The 22,197-nt window shown below is 41.9% G+C and overlaps 1 protein-coding gene across 1 annotated transcript in view; it reads right to left on the bottom strand.

Moving 5' to 3' along the window:
• Nucleotides 1-22,197, bottom strand: part of LOC149226912 (actin-related protein 2/3 complex subunit 1A-like) — a 314,210-nt gene that overhangs the window by 196,026 nt on the left and 95,987 nt on the right. The window lies entirely within an intron of this gene.

Here is a 22,197-nt window from a genome sequence, read left to right on the forward strand (position 1 = left end):
ATCAACCTTTTCTTGATAAGATGGTGTAGAGCCTCCATCTACCACTTCAGTGGCACTCTCAAACTGTAATGGCTCAGCATTTTTCTCTCCAATTTTCCTCCAATGACATGATTCACAGTACTGGCATCATCTTTCTCATTGTAATGCCCTATACCTTATCCTATTATATTGCATTATTTTATTAGCCTACCTGTTGAGTGATTTACTTTTTGTGCTTGACTCCAATAAGTATTATTAGTATACGTATGAAGTATGTGAATGCCAGCTACATACCCACACCTCGCATGAATATGCTAGTATTCTAAAGCTTAAAATGTTAGATGATTAAATAAACGGTTAAGCTTGATCAAGGTTACTTGGGAGCGAGAGCTAAAATGGGGAGCGGGAGTGGGAGTGACATTTTCAGAAGCTCCCAGTTTGGGAGTGAATCTGGGAGCGTTTTTTATATAATATATATATTTTTTATAGTTTGATGCATATATGTCAACAAAAACATGTAAAATGATGAATTAGATATAAAAAAAATAGATTGAACCATATAACACCAATCATCTAGAAGTTATAATCTTCATCAACCACGTCCACAAGTTAGTAACATACAACATATTGAGTCTCATGAATCATGATTCATCAATCTTAAAGTTTCAAGCTTTCAAAATTCAATATATAACATTTATCATCATTGATCACCAAAGTTGTACTTGTAAGCTAAGTGTAACCATTACAACAAATAATATCTAACATGAAATGAAATGTTATAAAATGAAATGAAATGAAACAACTTTCAACTTTCACGAAGCATCATATTCATAATTCATTACCAATGAGTTATAATTGCCAACTTCAAACTTCAAACTTAAATTGTCATATATTGTTTACAAAAAATATCATAATAAATATGAAAGAATCAATAGTTATAAAAACTACTAGAAACTAGAAAAGACAAGTAAATCTATCATCTACATCTTCCTCTTGCCACCACGAATAATGTCTAATTTCTGAGCAGGTCGTGGTGGTCTTCTAGGAGTCTCCTCCCGCACAGTCCCACGACCAGAACCAGAAGGCAAATGCCCTCCACGTGTGGATGTACATGGAGGCGGCGACAGCAAAGGAACAAGACTTGGAACTATTGATTTTTGTGTAGCTTGGGAGGTACTCTAAGCCCTAGCATTCAAGGTTTGGAGATCAAAGTGCCACAAATGGTCTTGTGGGCTTGAGGACCAAACTTGGCGGTTTTGGAACCCATCGTGTTTTGGGACAAAACCATGACAATTTCACGGCATGTGATGGATGAGGATGATAGTGCTCGGAAAGATGATTCCAACGCATCGAAAATCATTTGAATCCGAGTTGTCGTTTGGGAGAAAATGAATTTTGAAGTTGACATGGTAATTATGGATTTTTCAAGTAGGCCGACTTGAAGTAAATCACAATTAGACGTGTCGGTTCAAGTTGTTTTCGTGGAGGCCTTGAAAGGCTATATATAGGAGACGTAAGGTCTCATTTTGATCATCCAAAGAGAGCAATACTTGCCTCACAAGAACTCGGTGGAGAGAGATACTTTTGTGCCCTAGCCGCAGCAAGAAGAGGACTTGAGACAGCGTGGTAAGGTCACTTCAGGACAGCGTGGAGAGCCCAGATTGGAGGCCGAGCTGCTGTGGGGAGTGCGGATTGGTTTGAGGGTTGTTTGAGGGTGCAAACAGGTCTGAGAACAGGGTTGTCTCAAGGACCGAAGTGCTGGAGGTTAGGCCGAGTTGAGGAGGCTCCTCGCAGGCCTGTTTTGAAGGTATTTCAACAACACCGAGATGCTGGAGTGAAGGCCGCAGTGCCTTGTTGGAGGGCCACAGGAGGAGGGGTCTATTTGAGGGTGTGTTGTGTTGGGACAACCCTCAAAAGAGGCTACTGCAGGCAGTTTGAAGGGTTGTAAGACAGTCGCTATCATAACAGGGAGGACAGTCTTTGTTAAGGGCTAGAAACTGCCCATACATTGCAGCGTGGAGGGAGATCCTTTCACTAAAGGACAGTCGCAGTCCTTAAGGGAAATTCTGGGTAGGAATAAGGGCTGGAAGAGGGACTGTCATGATGCCCTAGTTTGCAGCGGTGGAGCAACCTTCAAACAGTGGACAGAGGTATGTATTTTTAGTGAATGTTGCAAGTATTGGATCTTAGTTTAGATCAGATTTGGATCAGGGTAAGGCAGCTGTGGGAGTCAAGGAGAGGGGGCAGATTTGTTGATCAGATGCCCTAGTGACAGATCCCACAAAGATAGTGCAGCGTGGTGAACAGCGGCATGCTTAGAGGTGTATAGGTCGAGGTTTGACTCTTGCAAGGATCTGTTTGATGTGTCGATTGTAGCAGCCCTTAGGAGTTGTTTGGTGGATCCCACGTGAACTGTTGGGAGGCCTACCAAGCAGCCAAGGTGACAACAGTCACATTAGATCAAGAGGCAAGAGGACAACAACAAGGTATGTTGCAGATCGACTCATGTACGATGGATTGATGGTGTCCTAGGTGAGGACACATGGCAGATTGATGGAGTCTGTGGGAAGCCATGTGTAAGGGTCTCCCAGGTGTGAGGATGCCCTAACTAGGAGCAGATGCTACAGCATGAACTTGGTCTCTCGAGGACTGTCGAAGGGCAGCGTGAGAGAAGACCAAGTGTGGATGAGATTAGACACTTATGTTCTGTCGAAGGACAGCATGTTAGTGTCCATGTTGAAGCCAAAGTGCAGTAACTTGATGGACAAAGGTGATTGCTAGCTTGGCAGTTGTTGATAAGCTCAAGGGTCTGATCAACCAGGAGCAAGATTGTGTAGCCCGAGGCATGTGTGTGGAGAAGGACTTGTGCAGCAGATGAAGGGCAATCCTCCTAGCCCGTGTTCACTGTAGGAGATGGACATATTGCAGTGATAGGTGGCAACCCTCTGTGCCCTATGTTGGTCTTCATCAGAGCAGCGCAGGAAGACCATAGTGGGTTGAAGTCCCAGAGTAGTTGAGGAGCAGCAATGAGCAGATTGAGAGTTGTTCACAAGTGGAGTTGTGAACAACTTCACATGAGTCTCGATGAGTTGTGCCCTTGATGGATGAAGGGACAACTAGAGAGCAGATTAGATAGCCGAGATTCAGTGGCCAGATGGACTTGGAGCATTGATAGAGGCAAGAGCTGCAAATCAAGAGCCAAAGGACTGGGCAGGTACAGGGTACGACTGAGAGGAGTGTTAGATGTTATAGCCAGATGGTCGAGGTATCTTGTCTTGTACTAGTGGATGTATGAGGGCCATTATCCCTGGTACAAGAGCCCTAGACTGTTGTATTATATGTTGTTAATATAACAAAGTTAGGTTGAAAAATTAAAAAGTTGTCTATGTTCTGTGCATATGTGATTTACTGTTTTATATTTCCATTGTGCAAAGTAGTTTATGGTTGAGATTCTTGGTTTGGTAGCGTCAGTGATTTTAAGACTCTAACCTAGACCCAAGGTCGTGGAAATTCAACAAGAACTTGAGCACTGCTACTAGATGGTGGGGGTGGCATGGTTGTTGCTTCATCTTCCTCTCTCATAAGTTCTGCCCCAGTTCTTCAAGATGTATAGTGCCATCCTCAAAATTATCGTCCTCTGGGTGGTTGTCCCAAATTTTATATGTTGGATCCTCATAAGCCTGATCACAGTAATGACTCAACAACCTCAAGTTGTAGTGCACATAAACCAAGCTTTCTGCCTGGTTTTCATTGAGTTTGTTTCTTCTCACATTATGTATGAAGTTGTAGGTGCTCCAACCTCTCTGTAGAAGAAGTATTTACAACCTGTGAGAGAACTTTTCTTACCAATTTTGGCAAAAGTTCCATGCCGCCATATGCTTCCCACCATGTGAGAGCATCAAATCTATCTCTATCTTCCATTGCATGCAAAGAACCAAACAAACCAGTGCAACTGAAGTATCTGCCTAATTCAAGACGTAGATTAGCACACTCCTCCTTGTCAAGTACCAACTTGTCTAATGCTTCCATATATCCTATAGATACCTCTGGATTTGTATGGGGTTTGACCCTAACCCCACCCCCGGGTGCAGGTTGGCCCAACCAAGTTGGAGAGTAGTATTTTGGCATAAGGATATACGCTAAGGCATGTAGTGGAACATTAAGTTTATTCCACTGTGTACACACACAATTGTGAATCAGTGTATACAAGTTGGGATCATCTTTCTGAACAATATCTTTTATTTGCCCCAACATGGTATCCATCTGCTCATACACCTTCCCAATCACTGGTTTATCTATATTTGCAAAATGAATCATGTGATAAATGGGCTTGGTGAATTCCAATACTTGCCTCACATGTGCCCAAAACTGACCATCAAGAGCGATCTCCTCCACCTGTTCAAAACCTTGCTTGTCAGCTGCATTTGTAGCCCTTTCCTTTAATACCTGCCAGTGTGGACTTGATACCATGCTAGCCAATGACTCTCTTACCTTCAAAAGGCACTGAAGGTGAGGTAATAGCTAGCAAATCTAGTCTTTGCGATCTTCAACAGCTTCAATCTTGAGTGCCTGCGGAAAAGCCCGTGGGTATTGCTATGATTTGTAATAAATATTATCATTTGTTTTCCTCTCTTGTACAAATCACCAATCCATTTGTATTGTTGGTTTTTGTTCTTAATAATATCATGCATCAAAAGGTTCATTATGTGAACCAAACACCTAGACCAAAATATGTTGGGGTATTTATCCTCAATAATTGTTCCCACTGCCTTACAATTAGGAGCATTATCAGTGATGACTTGGATGACATTGTATGGCCCAATACGTTCAATTGTTTCAAGCAATGGTTCTGCAATGTTGATGTCGGTCTTGAACTTGTCTGAGTAATCATATGTTGAAAGAAAGATGGCACCACTAACAAACACAACAAGAACACTTATCAATGACTTGCCTTTTACATTTGTCCATCCATCAAATATAATGGACACCCCATGGTCAGTCCAAGAATTTGTCATTCTACTCAAAAAATGTGATATTTTTTGTTTTTCATGATCAATTCCAACGGTTCTAGCCTTGTCATACCCAGGGCTCTTGTATCCTTTAGGGGCATCATTTATGGCAGAAACCATTTCATCCCAATAAGGTGAGCGAAGAACATTGAATGGTATCCCACATGCATAGAGAAACTGGTAAACTTTTGAATCCGCGTCATTCCTACACCCTTCATCAAGGAAATCTAATATGGTTCTACACCTTAAAAGAGATGTTTGGTGACCCTGTGCCTCCATATCCACTGCCATGGGAGGATGCTGAAGGAGTTCTTTGTGCATGTGATTGTGAGCTTGGTTCAAAGAAACCCTTTGATTTTTTAGATTTGTATTGGGCTTCCTCCTCTTCCCTTATGTATTTGGCCCTATCTGTTGCTAACACACTTACACAAGTTTTGATTCCTATTTGTTTATCTCCATCCCATTGCCTTTTCCCATAGAGGTGCCTTCTGGCATAGGTGTATCAACCTGTGTAATTATTGTTGCAATGGGAGCAGTGAAATTTAGTGGTTCCACCCCCTTTCCCTGCTTCAAGCCTAGTAACATATTTCCACAATGGGGTTTGGTCTTGTTTAGTTTTTTGGGCTGAATCATGTTCACTCTCCTCCTCCTCACCAAGGTACTCCTCTCCAGGGTTTTCATCAAATCCACTATAACCCACTTCTTCATCCTCTTCTTCATGTTCAACCCTCCTTTTTCTACTCTCCAACACCATAATAACCAAAAAAGGAACCAAGAAGAAAAAAATGCCAAGCCATATAACCATGATGTTTGAAATTTGAAGTTTTGAATCTGCAAAAAAAATGGAATGGGAATGGGAAATAGAGAATTTTTTCTATTTATTTAGCAATGAACATAAAAAGAAAAATGCTAGATTAGAGTGTAGATCCTACCTCTTTGGCCTCCAATCCCAAGCTCCAATCTCCCCTTGCAAGCTCTTCAAACTCCTCCAAGCTCCTCTCTCACCAAGCTCCTCTCCTTGCTTCAAACTCTCTCCAAAGTCTCTTGCTCTCTCAATGGGATGAAGTGAATAATGGGAGGGGAGAGGGTCTATTTATTTCCCCCCCCTCCCCTTCCCTCTCTCCCTTTTTCCCTCCCTTTCCCCCTCTCTCTAAGCCCTCTTCACCTCCCTCTCAGCCGCGCGAGCATTGCTTTCCTCCGGCCAAGAGCGAATTTTCCAACCAGGTAACGGTTGGGAGCAATCGCTCCCCGACTGCTCCCTAGTTGGAAAATTCACTCCTGGAGTGGCAAGAGCAATGCTCCTGACTTCACTCTCGAAAAAACCAAGGAGTGTTCTTTTTGGTCAGGAGCAAAGCATGAATTGGTAACGAGATCGTGAGGGGGGCGTGGCGTGCTCTCCCGCAACCCCGAGCTTGATTAATGGTTAATCTTGATTATTGTTTAATTCACCTTTAAATCTTGGCTTCTAATTATTAAGTTATAGAGGCAACCTTGGAGGACTACAAATAGCTAGAAATACCAAATTTGTAAACCACTCCCAATTCACAGATGACACACTGTTGATGGGTGGAGCCTCGAAGGTGATAGCCGAACAGTTCAGGAAAGTCTTGGACATCTATCTGGCAGCTTCTGGTGGAGAAATTAACAAAAGAGAGTCAAATATTTGGATGGAATTACCCAGAACTAGTCTTGAGATCCACTTCCCAAGTCCTACAATTCCCCTATTCGACTAAATGTAAATCATTCAGATATTTGGGTATCCCCATCTCGGAGGGCGTTACTCCACCCAGGGAATGGGAGGGATTCATTCTCAAGATACAAAATAAATTTGAGGCATGGAGACTCACTAGATCAGCCCTGCAAGAAAAATAGTGTTGATCAAATCAATCGTGACCTCCTTACCTATTTTCTAGTGTTTATGACAGTTGGGTCCAGTTGGTCTCAAAAACAACTTGAGTATTCTTCTTAGGAAATTCCTTTGGTGTGGTGGGAAAGGCAACAAGAAAAAGTTGCACATGGTAAACTGGAATACTGAAAGAGTGCAAAAATCTCAGGGGGGCTTGGTATACAAGATCCTCATTTGTTGAATCTCGCGCTCGGAGCCAAGATCATTTGGCGCCTTTTGGAGAACCCGGGTGGGTGGTATAAATCTACTCTTATCCAAAAATATTTTAATGGCTCCTCTTATATTCACCCTTGCCTCTCGCTTTGGGCCGAAAGGGGCTCATCCATCTAGAAAGTATGTCGAGCAGCAACCCCTCTTATCCTGAACCACCTTGGCTAGCACATTGGAAATGGCAAAGATGTTAGAATTTGAAAGGATTCTTCTCTTGCACGAGATTGCTCTCCTCTCATGAGGATCTCTCTGACCTCAAGGAATGGATGATGAATCAAGGATGGAGCACTTTAGCTAGCATATCGCACTGGAATGCGCTAGACTAAGCGTGGGAAGGATGGAAGCTTTTACAAACATCAGGACATCTAATCAATCAAAGAAATAAAATTCTAGTTTGCCTGAATGGAGTCACTCCTGTGCATGTTGATCAAAAAGACACCTGCAATTGGAACAACGTGAGCCAGGGCTAACAAGTGAAGCGAGGCTACGAAATTCTCTTGCGAGAGATCTCTCTAGCCACTCCCTCTCTGGTTTGGAATGCAATTTGGCAGTTTGATAGTCTCTCGAAGATAAACTTTTTCTGTTGGTAATTGGCCCATAACAAAATCTCTACGACAGATAACATTCAAAAGAAAGGAATCGTTGGTCCCTCCTGGTGTGTCTTTTGTCGAGCTCATGAAGAAACGGCTAACCATCTATTTCTCTACAATGATTACCCTCTCGCTACTTGGAAGATAGCATTCTCTGACATAGCCCCCATCACTCGCATACCTTCTTCATGGAAAGGAATTTTCCTGCATTGGAAAAATTCTTGTTCGAGCTCTCTTCAGGCCAAACAGTCCTTGCATAAAGTATGGATTGCTCTACTAAAGTTCCTCTGTTGGAAGCTTTGGCTAGCCCACAATCAGGTTATATTCCATTGCCAAATGGATACTCCAGGTCAAACAGCACACAAGGCAATAAGATTGCCTCAAGAATCCTTCTCGTAGAAGAATATTCCCGCCCAGGCTACTAGAGGATCTCTCTAAGGAAGAACAGATTTGGATCGACTGTCTTCAAACTAGAACCCAGTCTTTGTCCAGAGTTAGGAAACCTCAAGGGTCGGAAAGAGGCCCCTGGGTCTTTCAAACATCGATTTTGATACTTGGCAGATGGAATTAGAAACTCCCACGCCCTTTTTTGATGGAGCCTCGAAAGTCAATCTAGGGGTGACAGGAGCGAGTGGACTCGTCATTTGCCTAGGTGAACAAGAAAAAACCACCTTTGCTTGGGGATTAGGAACTGCCACTAACATTAGAGCGGGACAACTAGCTCTGTGGATGGGGATGAAGCTGGCAATTTCAAAAAATTTAAAGCAGCTAAAGGCGATTGGGGATTCACGCTTGGTCAACAACCAATTATTTGAACTCCAATCAGGCGCCTTCACCTCTTCTTATGGGTTGTGAGCATGAATCAAGCTATATCTAATACATTTTGATAGGGTGGAGGTTTTCCATATCTTAAGGGGTGAAAACTCCTAGGTTGACTTTCAAGCCAATGTTGGAGTAAGGCTACAAGGAGTTTTAAAGAGGGGGGCCACCCTCTCCCTCCATCCCATTCCATAATGAATCCAACAAATATGGAAGCAACACAGCGTGGATCGGATAATTGACATGGGGAACCATGGGTCAAATGGGTGTTCTTCAATTTTATATTTTTGAATGTTTTGCTTATATAAAAAAAATGAACATCTTTTGTAGAATCTATAGCACTAGGTTAGTAGGTAAGGGAACTATTGGGTTTTTGAAAAATCTGCCAAAACTACATCATGCAATGGGGCTTCTCTATCTATGAGTGGGTACCACTCAGATCTCAAACTCCTCCTGAATCTTGTAGCTGCAGCTGATCAAGAATTCAGCGATTTTTTAAAATATCTTTGAAATAAACTGTTCCAGTTAAAAAATAATAATTATTAAGTTATATTTGAATATGCTTATTAATATTAAATTGATTGGATTCTTGCAAATCTGTAAGATTTAATGATATGACTTTTTATTATTACTTTATTATTTAGTTATTATTTCATTTCCCAAAGTTTGACTAGTTGTCTCCTCAAATTTATTTTAGGATTAAATATTATTATTTTATTATTATTTATTATTTCATTTCTCAAAGTTTGACTAGTTGTCTCCTCAAATTTAATTCTAGATAAGGCATTGGCGGGGGGGGGGGGGGGGTGTTATGAGGTGGTAGGTGACAATGAAGAGAGTGGTTGAGGTGGATGAGTGGGGGGACACATAAGGGGAAGGAGGAAGGAGAGAAGAGAGGGTTGGTCTTTGTTTCTTTTTTGGGGGGGCTTTGGAGTTTGAAGTGGGGAGAGGGTGGAGAAAAGAAAGGAAAGGAAGTGAACTCAAGAGATTGGTTTTGGTTGTGGTTGGAGAGTATTGGACCTATCCTTTTGGACACACTGCGGCTGTTGTTGGACTTGGGCTCGGAGGGCTTGGGAACCGGTGGACATTCCTTGGAATAGAAAGTCGAATAGAAATTCCTAGTTGGCAGGGTGGCAACAGGGGCATCCCAACCAAGCCACCGTATTGTAATCAGGTATGTACTTTATTGTGAATTAATTCATGTCAATGGTTGTAAATCAAATTTGTATTGTAGAAATGCTATTGTTGTATTGAATATGCTATTTTGTTTACTATGAAATTTATCTCAAATAAATCATTCTATTGCTGTAAATTTTGTGGTTAAATTAGCTTTTGTTAGAAGACGTCGGGTTGGGTTTCCACACAAATGGAAACTCATGAAATCAAAGAGAAACTACTACTCAACTTCATAGGGTATTCTAGGATTTTGATACATATACCAAAGCTCTACCATGGAATCAAAGGCTCGGATGGGGCCACTTGCCTATTTTAAGAATAATTGTTCCCTGACATACAACTAGAATGTTCAAATATGTTTGTCAAGTTCTTTTGGATTTCTTTGGAGCAGGAGCTCCGAGCACCCACTAAAGAAGATCTTCATTGAGAACTATTCCTTCCCACTGCCTATTTTACACATACTATTTCTATGGATGGCCACTATCCTTTTTTGCAGCTTCAAGCCAGAAGTTCTCTACTTTAGGCGACATAATTGAAAGACTGTTAATCAGTCACCCACTTTATTATAGTTTACTAGAGACTTGATCAACTTTGATCACTCTTGCACAAGTTATATACTGTATGTATAGTTAATACAAATAAGTGTAGAACATGTATAAATATAGGTAAATTTTTTTCTTGTATACTTTCTTCCTCATGATTTCTTGTATGTAGTATCTTTCTTCCACTACCAGACATATGCTCCTATCAATTGCTATCAAAGCCTTTTTTTTAAATACATCTTATATTTATAAGCAGAAATGCAAAAAGCAGAACGGTATATCAAATGGATTTCATAACCTCTTTGTGAGAGTAACTAAAGCAAAAATAAAAGCAGAGTCATTTATGCCATCCAATGATTGGGGATCTTTGATCAACAAAGCTCCTTTTGCCAAAGGATGATGACAAACCTCATCTTTCCACAGAGAACTAGTAGAAAACGAAGAGCTAAACTCCTGCTTAAAAATAGATTTACACCTTAGTTTCACAACACAAATAACACTGCCATATGCATGCAGCCAAATTCCAAATAAAGCATCAAGAAAAGAGCAAGGTTATCACCAAACAAAGTAGCTTGCCAATGCACTTTATGAAAACTACAACCTGGAATTCAGAACAAAAAGTTTAAGTAAGGGCTACTTGTTAAATTTAGGTATGTTCTATGCTTAGAGCAATTTACTTCAATTTTCCATATTAGCCCAATGACAATATTTAGATTAGCAATCACATCAGCATGATAGTGAAGTGCAGATAGAACATATACATAAACAGCAGAAGACAAGCCAAGACAAGAGGACACAAGATGTGGCACCAGCCAGGGGCAAACCCCAATGTGGAGAAACCCTTGATCAATTCTTCTTATATTCTTCAATAGTTCAGCAGAGAGAGAGAGATAGTACAAATACATAAATCTGAGATTTTATGACAGCAGTAGAAGGTACATCATTATGACAGGCTTCAATCATCAAAAGTGTTGAAGCATAGCCTGATGCAGCATTCCTCAAATTGCTAGCTGCTCCAGCAATTCTGGTTGCAGCCCCAAACTCCCTTGACTGTGATAAATGGATGATCTGATGAGGGCACCTGAAGTTGTCCAAAACAATCTCCAAACAGTCCCAAGACAGCAGCCCCAAGGTAACCCTTGCTATGGTGCTGTGGCCTGTGGCCTAGCACATAGCAACACTTGAAGAAAATGTCTTCAAATCATCACCAACGCATCAACACTTGCAATCATCTTAACTGTGTATGAATGCTGATCTATGGAGCAGACTTCAACAGATTCCTTCAATGTATAACAGTGGCTTATCACCTTAGCAAATAATCCTTATGGCATGCCCATACCAACTTCCTTATCACACAGTCACCTTTGACAGTGGATTAAGGTTCTCCTTGACCTGCATTTAGGGCACTTTTAGGACTGTGAATTGAGCTCCTCCTTAGGCCTCCTTCACTGCGGCTAGACTTCTCCTTTTAGACAGCGGCAAGACTTCCTTTATCAGCTGCATTTTAGGGTCACCTTGCTTGTAGAATGAGGGCTACACAAACTGCAGCTAGGCCATCATTCTGAACTGCGTATAAGGCCTTTTCTGCCAGCGTAAAGGAGCCTCTTGACAGCGTATGGATGACCTTGGATTAGGTCTCTCTAGACTGCATTTTAGGCCTCCTTATGCTGCTAATTAGGGCTGCATATTGAAGCTCCTTTAGACAGCAAATAGGTCTCCTTGACCTGCGGCCAGACCTCCTTACAAGACAGCTCCTAGATCTTCTTCTTTCAACTGCTTCTAGGCTTCATGAATTGTGGATAAGTCTCCTTGCTTGGGCTGCGGCTAGATTACCTAAAGGGCAGCATTAGAGCTTCCTTGACAGTGGCTAGGGTTAGGTCTCCTCTAGGACAGCATATTCTCCTTTAGACCTCTCTTCCACCAAAACCCAAACAAGTGGAGAGAGATCACAAGAGATGTGTGTCTCAAATGACTTGAAGACCTCTTCTATTTATAATAAAACGTTGAGGATAAGTTAGCGTAATTTGGTCGTTGGCCGACCTTGACAAATTGTCAAGCAACACAAATAAATTCATATCTCAATGAATACATGACTTAATCGGATGATCTTTAGATCAATCCTACACCTCTTGGTGAGAGGAATCCAAGAAAAATATCAGCTGCCATAAATAAGAAGACCCACATGGAGTTTGGCCCTAGTTGCCAATTTTAACACTCCCTCTCAACTACGGAGAACTCCATCTGCTAAACCATCTGCCAGTTCATACTATCTTTGCCATCAATGCAGTGCCCTACACTGCTCTGCTGAACTATGAAGAAGAAGTGATCGAGAATGTATCATACCATTCTCTACTGACCCGAAGTCAGTCCCATATAAAGAGAGTGTCTCATACCACTCTTACTGATCTGAAATCAATTCCAAATAACAAGTGTCTCATACCACTCTTATTGATCCGAAATCAGTTCCAAATAAAGAGAGTGTCTCATACCACTCTTACTGACCCAAAGTCAGTGCCAATTGATCCCAGATCAATATCATCCTAGCATAGGGAATACGATAGTACACGATGCGTCCATCGGTAGTACTATGGTCCCTATCCTCATTTCCCTGCTCATTTGTCAGATAAGAGGTACTTCCCATGAGTCCCAGACTGCATGGATAGGATGTCTCAGCAAGAGAAAGAAGAACCACTCATCCTGCCTACATGTCGCCATGGGGTATCCCAGGGGAAGGCTGAACCACTCACCCTGTACACAACAAAACACTAGCGGAAGGCTGAACCACTCACCCTATGATTGTGTCTCAGCAGGTGAAGGATGAACCACTCATCCTGCCTACATAGCAAACCACTAGGGGAAGGCTGAACCACTCACCCTATGGTTGCTCATCGCTCCAAGAAGTACCCCATGCCCCCTAGAGCTCCCAGAGCTCGATAGATCATACAAGACCCTCAGGAGAGGGTCTCTCCACAACTCCTAGCCGTTCTCGGAAAGTCAAAAATTTGATCTTTCCTAGGGGATTCATCTGAATATCGGTGACCTGCACATTAGTCCCAATGTGATGGAGCCTTATTGCTCCTCGTTGTACCATATCCCAGATAAAGTGGTACCTGATGTCTGTGTGCTGGGAGCGATCATGAAATACGAGATTCTCTGATAATCGGATCCCACTCTGGTTGTCACAGAGGATCACGATGGTATCCAGCACATGTCCAAACAGCTCACTGAAGAGCTTCCCCAACCAGACAGCTTCACACGAGGCCATACTCGCAGCTATGTATTTGGCCTCAACGGTGCTCAAAGCAACCGACTTCTACTTCCTGCTCATCCAGGATATCGAAGCAAAACCCAAAGAGAACCAGCGCCCAGAAGTGCTCTAGCGATCCTCCACACTACTTTCCCAATCAACATTAGAATAACAATGCAGCCTCACAGCTCCAGCAGTGTATCTCAACACATGAGTAATTGTGCCCCGAAGATATCTCAGAAGATTCTTGGCACCAATCCAATGAGATAGATGAGGCTCAGCCATATGTTGGCTCAACATGCTAACTGAAAAACAAATATCCGAATGGGATTTCACCAAGAACATCAATGCTACTATGAGTAGATGAAACTCAGAGGCATTTCCCAAGTCAAGTCCGGCAACACTACCGCATAACTTCTTAAAGTTAAGCTCCATCGGGGTAGTCACAGGCTTGAAGTCCACCATTCCAAATTCGGAATCCAAATCCCTCTTACTTTTGCAAATGAGAGGGTCTGTACCTATCAGAAAGAGGTCAGTCATATAAAGTACCAGTATGAGAGGTCTATCATCTACAACCTTAAAGCACACGTTTGGATGGGCTTCATTCCTAGTGAATCTCAGCTTCAACAGATAGCTATCAATCCTCTCATACCAAGCCCGGGGTGCTTACTTTAAATCATTCTTCAACGTGCACACATGAGATTCCCGATCATGAATCCTAAACCCCTCGGGTTGTTCCACATCCGTGGTCTTGCTATTACATGAGGGGAATGGTCCCCTTGTAAGTTTTCCTTCAGTACATCTCGGACATGTACCTTCATGCTCTTCTTTGAATTCAGGCATCCCTGTCACCATCTGTCTCACATCGGGTAGGGCCTTACAATGAAGATGGGTAGACCTTCGGTGCCATTGAAGAGATGTGTCACACGACATGGTCCCCAATGGACTTCCTACAACTTGATACAAAGTGCCAACCCTGAACCCAAGAGTAAAAGCATCTTTAAAATTCCTTTTCCAAACATGTACCTTTCCATCGATGAATGCCACCTTGAAACCTTTGTCTTCCATTGCCGAAATGGACACCAGGTTCTTCTTGAGATCAGGTACATAAAGAACTTCTTGTAAATGAATCGTGTTACCCTGATCCAATTGAAGAGTAACATTCCCTACACCCTTTACAGGATAGGTGGCATCATCTCCAAGAATAATCTCCAAGTTTGTCTCCTTCTCTATCAAATTAGAGAGAGCTTCCTTGTATCCGGTGAAGTGCCTTGAAGCACCACTATCAATAAGCCAATTTCCCAAAGTGTCCAGAGGAGAGGTAGTGGAGAGGGTCGATATAAGATAATACTCCTTTTGCTTATCAGAAACAACATTTGATTCTTCATACCTGGAGTTCCTTGCTTTCTTGGAGAGTCGACCATTTCCTTGATGTCCTGCATTCCTTTTTCCTTTGCCATTGTTCATGTCATTCCTTCGATTGAAGTTGTTGAAGTTGCCCCTTGAATGATTGTGATCATCATCATGTGATGTGTCCCTTCTATTTGGCCACTCCCTCACATAGTGGCCAAACTTATTGCAAGCAAAGCATTTGCCCTTCCTTCCACCCTTAAATCTGGGCTTTCCATTGAAATGACCTTTAGACCCTGCATAATTTCTCCTTTTGGCATGAGCAGAGAAAGCAGTAGGGTTGCCTTTATTAGAAGGCATTTCTTGCTCCACCATCCTGGTTTCTTCTTGAATGCATCTCGACATCAATTCTTCAAACCCTGGAATTCAATCATTATTGAGAATAGTGGTTCTAAATATATACCACTCGGATGGGAGCCCTCCAAGAGTAGTGATAGTCAGTTCCCTGTCAGATATGATTTCTCCAATCGATAGAAGATCATTCTTGATCTCAGTGATCCTTAAGAAGTAGGATTGAATATCCTCGTCTTTACCCTTCTTAATATCCTTCAACTTATTTTTGAGAAATAAAATTTGATTTGCATCACTAACCTTGAACATGCTTACCAATCTGTCGTAGATCTCCTTGGAGGTGTTTAGATCGGAGATGTAGGCCACCAGACGCTTGTCAATGGAATCTCTGATAATCTTCTTTGCTTTGACTTCACCCTTGGTGTACTTGTTCTTTGAAACAGCCGATGCATTTGATGGAGGCTCAGGGATTTTACCCCTCATGTAATCCAGCACTTCTTGCTCTTCCAACGTCAAGTCCAAAGACATCTTCCATACATGATAGTCAGACTTTTCACGGAGTTTGTCTTCAGTCGGGAAGTGGGATGAGGAACCCATTGAGCCTTTTGTCCTTTCCAACTGTCTTCAATGATTTCTCTTTCACTCTTGCTTGGGCTTTGTCTTCACCTCGCTCTGATACCATGTTAATTTTAGGTAAGTTCTATGCTTAGAGCAATTTACTTCAATTTTCCATATTAGCCCAATGACAATATTTAGATTAGCAATCACATTAGCATGATAGTAAAGTGCAGATAGAACATAAACATAAACAGCAAAAGATGAGCCAAGACAAGAGGACACAAGATGTGGCACCAGCCAGGGACAAACCCCAATGTGGGGAAACCCTTGATCAATTCTTCTTATACTCTTCAATAGTTCAGCAGAGAGAGAGATAGTACAAATACATAAATCTGAGATTTTATGACAGCAGTAGAAGGTACATCATTATGATAGTCTTCAATCATCAAGAGTGTTGAAGCATATTCTGATGCAGCATTCCTCAAATTGCTAGCTGCTCCAGCAATTCTGGTTGCAGCCCCAAACTCCCTTGACTGTGATGAATGGCTGATCTGATGAGGGCACCTGACGTTGTCCCAAACAATCTCCAAACAGTCCTAAGATAGCAGCCCCAAGGTAACCCTTGCTATGGTGCTATGGCCTGTGGCCTGGCACATAGCAACACTTGAAGAAAATGTCTTCAAATCATCACCAACACAGCAACACTTGCAATCATCTTAATTGTGTATGAATGTTGATCTATGGAGCAAACTTCAGTGCATTCCTTCAATATATAACAGTGGCTTATCACCTTAGCAAATAATCCTTATGGCATGCCCATACCAACTTCCTTATCACACAGTCACCTTTGACAGTGGATTAAGGTTCTCCTTGACCTGCATTTAGGGCACTTTTAGGACTGTGAATTGAGCTCCTCCTTAGGCCTCCTTCACTGCGGCTAGACTTCTCCTTTTAGACAGCGGCAAGACTTCCTTTATCAGCTGCATTTTAGGGTCACCTTGGCTGTAGAATGAGGGCTACACAAACTGCAGCTAGGGCATCATTCTGAACTGCGTATAAGGCCTTTTCTGCCAGCGTAAAGGAGCCTCTTGACAGCGTATGGATGACCTTGGATTAGGTCTCTCTAGACTGCATTTTAGGCCTCCTTATGCTGCTAATTAGGGCTGCATATTGAAGCTCCTTTAGACAGCAAATAGGTCTCCTTGACCTGCGGCCAGACCTCCTTACAAGACAGCTCCTAGATCTTCTTTTCAACTGCTTCTAGGCTTCATGAATTGCGGCTAAGTCTCCTTGCTTGGGCTGCGGCTAGATTACCTCCTTTAGGACTGCGGCCAGGGCAGCATTAGAGCTTCCTTGACAGTGGCTAGGGTTAGGTCTGCTCTAGGACAGCATATTCTCCTTTAGACCTCTCTTCCACCAAAACCCAAACAAGTGGAGAGAGATCACAAGAGATGTGTCTCAAATGACTTGAAGACCTCTTCTATTTATAATAAAACGTTAAGGATAAGTTAGTGTAATTTGGTCGCTGGCCAACCTTGACAAATTGTCAAGTAACACAAATAAATTCATATCTCCATGAAAACATGACGGAATCGGATGATCTTTAGATCAATCCTACACCTCTCGGTGAGAGGAATCCAAGAAAAATATCATCTGCCATAAATAAGAAGACCCACATGGATTTTGGCCCTAGTTGCCAATTTTAACACTACTTCTACCATTCATCCTAAATTTGCCACACAGCTATAGTTAGCATGACATCTATGAGAATAGATACTTACATTATATCAGATATTAGCTACATCACAGGCCTTCATATTAGGGATCACTTCCATACATGCACTTATTCATCATTCACCATTCCATGCTCCTCTTCCTACCTCTCCAGTTACAAGACGAGAAAAGCACTACTATTGGGCAATGCCACATGGACAATCTAAAGCAATCACTCCATCATTTTCACATATCTAAAGTCAATTTTCAGCAGGTCAGAGAGAAAACAAAGGAGTTTCAAAGAAGTGGCCTTGATTTAAGTAAGAGCTTTTCCTTTGTTTTTCTCTCTTCCTTTTGTTCTTAGTTGTTAAAGAAGGATAAAGGGACGTTATCTAAGGCCAATAAGGGGGGAAGGTTGTCCAACAATGAAGCAACACTGAGTGATAATCCTCAAACCAACTCCAACAACTCTTGGCAAACCGGCAATCCCAGACAATATGCTTAACAGTCTCTAACTTAACAGATACTCGAGAGGCAGTTAAGCACATGTTTCGAAACACATAGGGACTGCTGGATTATCCAATGCCCAACAGTCTTCCTCCCACCCTCCCTCAGCATGACCCGGGTGTGTTTCGAACTCGAGACCTTTGGCTCCAATACCCCTTGTTGGAATCACGATTGTTGTTACACCAAAACTCACAAGTGTTAGTAAATGGACACATTGCCAGAGTTAACGGATACTCGAGAGGAGGTTAAGCACATGTCGCAAAACACACAGGGAGCACTGGACTATCCAATGCCCCACATGCTTAAGGGTTTTTACTTTGCAGTATGTCTCTTCTTTTGGATCCCCGCTGTTGCTAGGACCAGAAGTTCAAGATCTCTGCTAATTCACATTACAAAGCAACAGTCACATCCTTGAACTGATTGCATCCCTTTGTGTCCCCTGAAATATAAAAGAACAGCTACATAGATACTGAAACAGAGCATTAGCACTCTATATAAGCATTTGTTCCTTGTTTCAGGTCTCCACGTGATCAATCAATATCAGAAATTGTCAAGAATTCATTTATAGTGTTCTCTCCTTTCTAACTTCCTAATTAACCTGTAATCAACATCTTTTGCAGACATGTTTACAGCCTTATACGCATGCTGCTACAAGTCTGAAAAATCTGGGTGCAAGCAACAAAACCAGCTGCTATGATAACTTAATTTTGATCATAAGCAAACCTACCTGTATTCATCACTTTGTGTTTAAGGAGACATTACATTACAGATGAGTCAACCTTCCTCAATTCTTTCAAATAAAGATAATTACTACAGGAAAAGCAACCACTGGTTATAATTTCAACTGTGTATCTTCACAGACCTGTCACATAAATGGCCATTCATACTATATTGGTGAGATCTCTTTGATGCATTGTAAAAATTGCTCCAACCAAAGGTACTGCTCCCAAGCTTCATACAAATGTCTCCTCTTAAAACTAGTATCATTCAAGATGCAGATCCTGAGCAGCTCATTCCATTAATCCATCTAGCTTATCTACTGGAGTGCAACCTCATGCCAGATTTCGGACTAACAATGTTCAAGACAAATGTTTTCAATTTAGAGTTGGAGGATTTTTTAGCACTTGTTTAGTGGGTTTGGAACCTCTCCCCATTGTTGTTGGGCATGCAGGGGTGGATCATTAGGTGGGAGGTTGCTGTTGGCCATACTGTTGTGGTCCTGAGAGGTTGGGGTAGGATCATGGCTTGCAAACGGATGAAGGAGTTGTGTGTGGCTCAACATAGATTGGAGGAGGTTTACATCTTTCTCAAAGAGGGCATTCACAATGACACTCTTCAAGAGGAGGCTGCAGAACTCGGGATGGTGGTGAGTCACAGTGAGGATTACCAGGGGTGCCATGATTCCTTCACATCTCCAGTAGGTTTAGGAAAGGGATAAGGGGTCCAAGTTTTATTTTGAAATTCTTAAGCGGATAGTGAACATAGATAGGGTCCTTTTTCTTCGTCGAGTAGATGGTTCTCTAACTGAGGATCCCTTTGAGGTTCGAGATATGTTTAGTTCATATTTTCAGTTTATTTTTGCTCCCTATGATATGATGGTTGAGGTGCATGCTGCATGAGATGCTTGTTGTAAGGTTGTCCCTTGCAAAGTCTCAGGCGGTGATCAAGATTCAAGATAGATTAAATAGAGATTTTTCAAGAGAGGAATTTTTTGACCAGTGTTCCACGGGGACTCTCCCCCCCCCCAGGGGTCTAGTTTCCTAGCTCCCCCGCGCTCCGAGGACTTGGGGACGAGAAGGGGTCGTTTCCCCACGCTCCCAAAAAACAGGGTACGCAAGGGGACGTGCTAGGGGGTCGATTCCTTGTGCTGAGGGGTCGTTTCCAAAAAGGGGGTCGTGAGGGGTCGTGGGGGGTCGAGGGGGCGAGGTCGTGAGGGGTCAAGGGGGCGGGGTCGTGAGGGGTCGAGGGGGGACGTGGGGGGTCGAGGGGCTTGATTTTTTTAAATAAACTTTTGTTTATAATTAAATTTAACATTAGTTTTAATACTTCAGGGTTTCAATTCGTTTTTTCATAAATTTAATTCATTATTCGCTCTGGCCCCTCACTCCATTCGCAAGATGTTCCTAGTTCCTCTGCAGCAGAGAGAAATTGGTCCACATATAGCTTCATCCACTCTATCAAGAGGAACAAGCTTACCTCTAAAAGATCTGAGAAGTTAGTCGTTGTGCACAGTGCCCTACGTCTTGAGCATAGGAAGACACCTGAGTATTTGAAGGGACCAGCAACACGATGGGATGTTGATCCAGAGGATGATGCACAGGTAGATATGGAGGAGAGACTTGATGAGAGATAGATGGGGTTGGTTGGTGTGCCACTTAGCATGTTTGAGAATGCTAGTGATTCAGATTCAGATGGTGATATGGTTGATCCTGATTTATTCATGCAACAGCTGGATGCAGAGACTAGCGGGGCATTACCTTGAGGCTTGAGCAAAATTATGCTCGTTTATCTTTTGATATGTTGATGTTCTTATGTTATTCTGACTCTATAAAATTTTGACTCTTGATGTATCAGACTTGACTTTTATAATTTTATGTCAATATTCACTGTTCAGTATTCAATGTTCATAGTAGGAAGTGGAACATCAATATGGTTTAAACTTTAATCATAATGTATGATGTATGATTATAAATTAGAATTTTAAATTTATATGATATTAGATAATGATATTCATATCAATGATCATGCTTTGCAACTTTTCAATTCAAACCCAATTGTCATAGTGGACTCAATTTATAAATTATATTTTATATTTATAAGTTTTTAAGACCCTGACGCCCCTCCACGTTTCCTAAAAATTGGTGGGGAGCTTTTGCATAGGCCACTCCCGCGTATCCTCGCTCCCTCGGCCCCTCGTCCCGGAACCTTGGTGGAACATTGATTTTTTCTTGCCTTGACCTGTACGTAGAATTGCAAGTCCTTCGGGCTTGATGGTTTGCTATGTGAGTTTTACAAGTCCATGTTTATTGGTGATGATTTCTATTGTCTAACTTTGCAAGTATTTTCCTTCCATCACATTTTCAATTTCTTAATTTGGAGTTGGTCAAGCTTATTCGTAAGAATGTAGCGAGAGACTCTATTAGGGATTGGTGGCCGATCACCTTCCTTACAATTGCTTATAAAACCAGCCTTGGCTATGAGGATTAGGTTGGTTGCTATGTATGTGGTGTGGCAAGAGCGGGCTGGTTTTGTTTAAGGGAGGTTCATTCTTGACAATGTGGTTTTAGATTGGGAGGATATAGAGTGGGTTGGACACTGGTTAGCAATGCCTTATGTGTTTAAAATACTGAGATGGGGGGTGAATTAGTATTCCTTAGCAATTAGCACTTTTAAATCTTTTTAGAGCATTAGTTAATCTTCAATTATTATTAATGTTTATGCAGTAATAACAGTAAATAAAAGAACACAGTAGAAACAAGAATTTTAGGTGGAAAACCCCCTCCGGGTCAAAAACCACCGAATGTTTTTCTAATAAATTCTTTAATCTTCAGCCCCAACTGAAATGAAAGCAACAACTTCCTAGAATTCTAGAAAATCATTCTTCTCTAGCTCCCACTGGAAGGACGCCCCAATGCCCTGGTTTCTTCAGTAATCAACTGAATGGATGCCCCAACACCCTAGCGAGCCACAACTCGCCCTAGCACCACCCTACCACCCTGAAGTGTTCACAAGCCCCAACCTGTAGGCGACTTCATACACCTGCCTAGCACCTCCCTACCATGCTATAATGACTGAAATAAGACAAGACTGTGGATTCCCACACCAGGGACAACAATCCACGATACAATAAGATGTATAATGATTTTCGTGTACTTGACCAAATACCCAATCACTCTATGACCTATGTTGTCACTCTAATCCTTACTCCGTTTAGACTCTCTCCTAGGTAAGTCAAGGGGGGTAGTCCCTAAGGTGAATGAATGAGAATACCCTGTGGATCACAGGCTCTAGAAGACTTGAATATGGAAAACCTGATGAATTAAGGACAAATCTTGGTTAACTGAGATGAATAGATTAAACACAAGACACAACCAGATAATAGAAATGATTATAGACTAGTGCCTTATATTCAATTAACCATAGATTAAGCAAAAAGCAAGTTATCCAAAGCAATTTACAAATGTGACGAATAACGACAATCATGAACGATTAAATGTAAATGCTTAAAACTGCAATAAAT

Source organism: Pinus tabuliformis, chromosome J, assembly GCF_031772625.1.
Source record: "Pinus tabuliformis cultivar Carrire ecotype Pingquan chromosome J, CPIR1, whole genome shotgun sequence".
NCBI lineage: Eukaryota > Viridiplantae > Streptophyta > Pinopsida > Pinales > Pinaceae > Pinus > Pinus tabuliformis.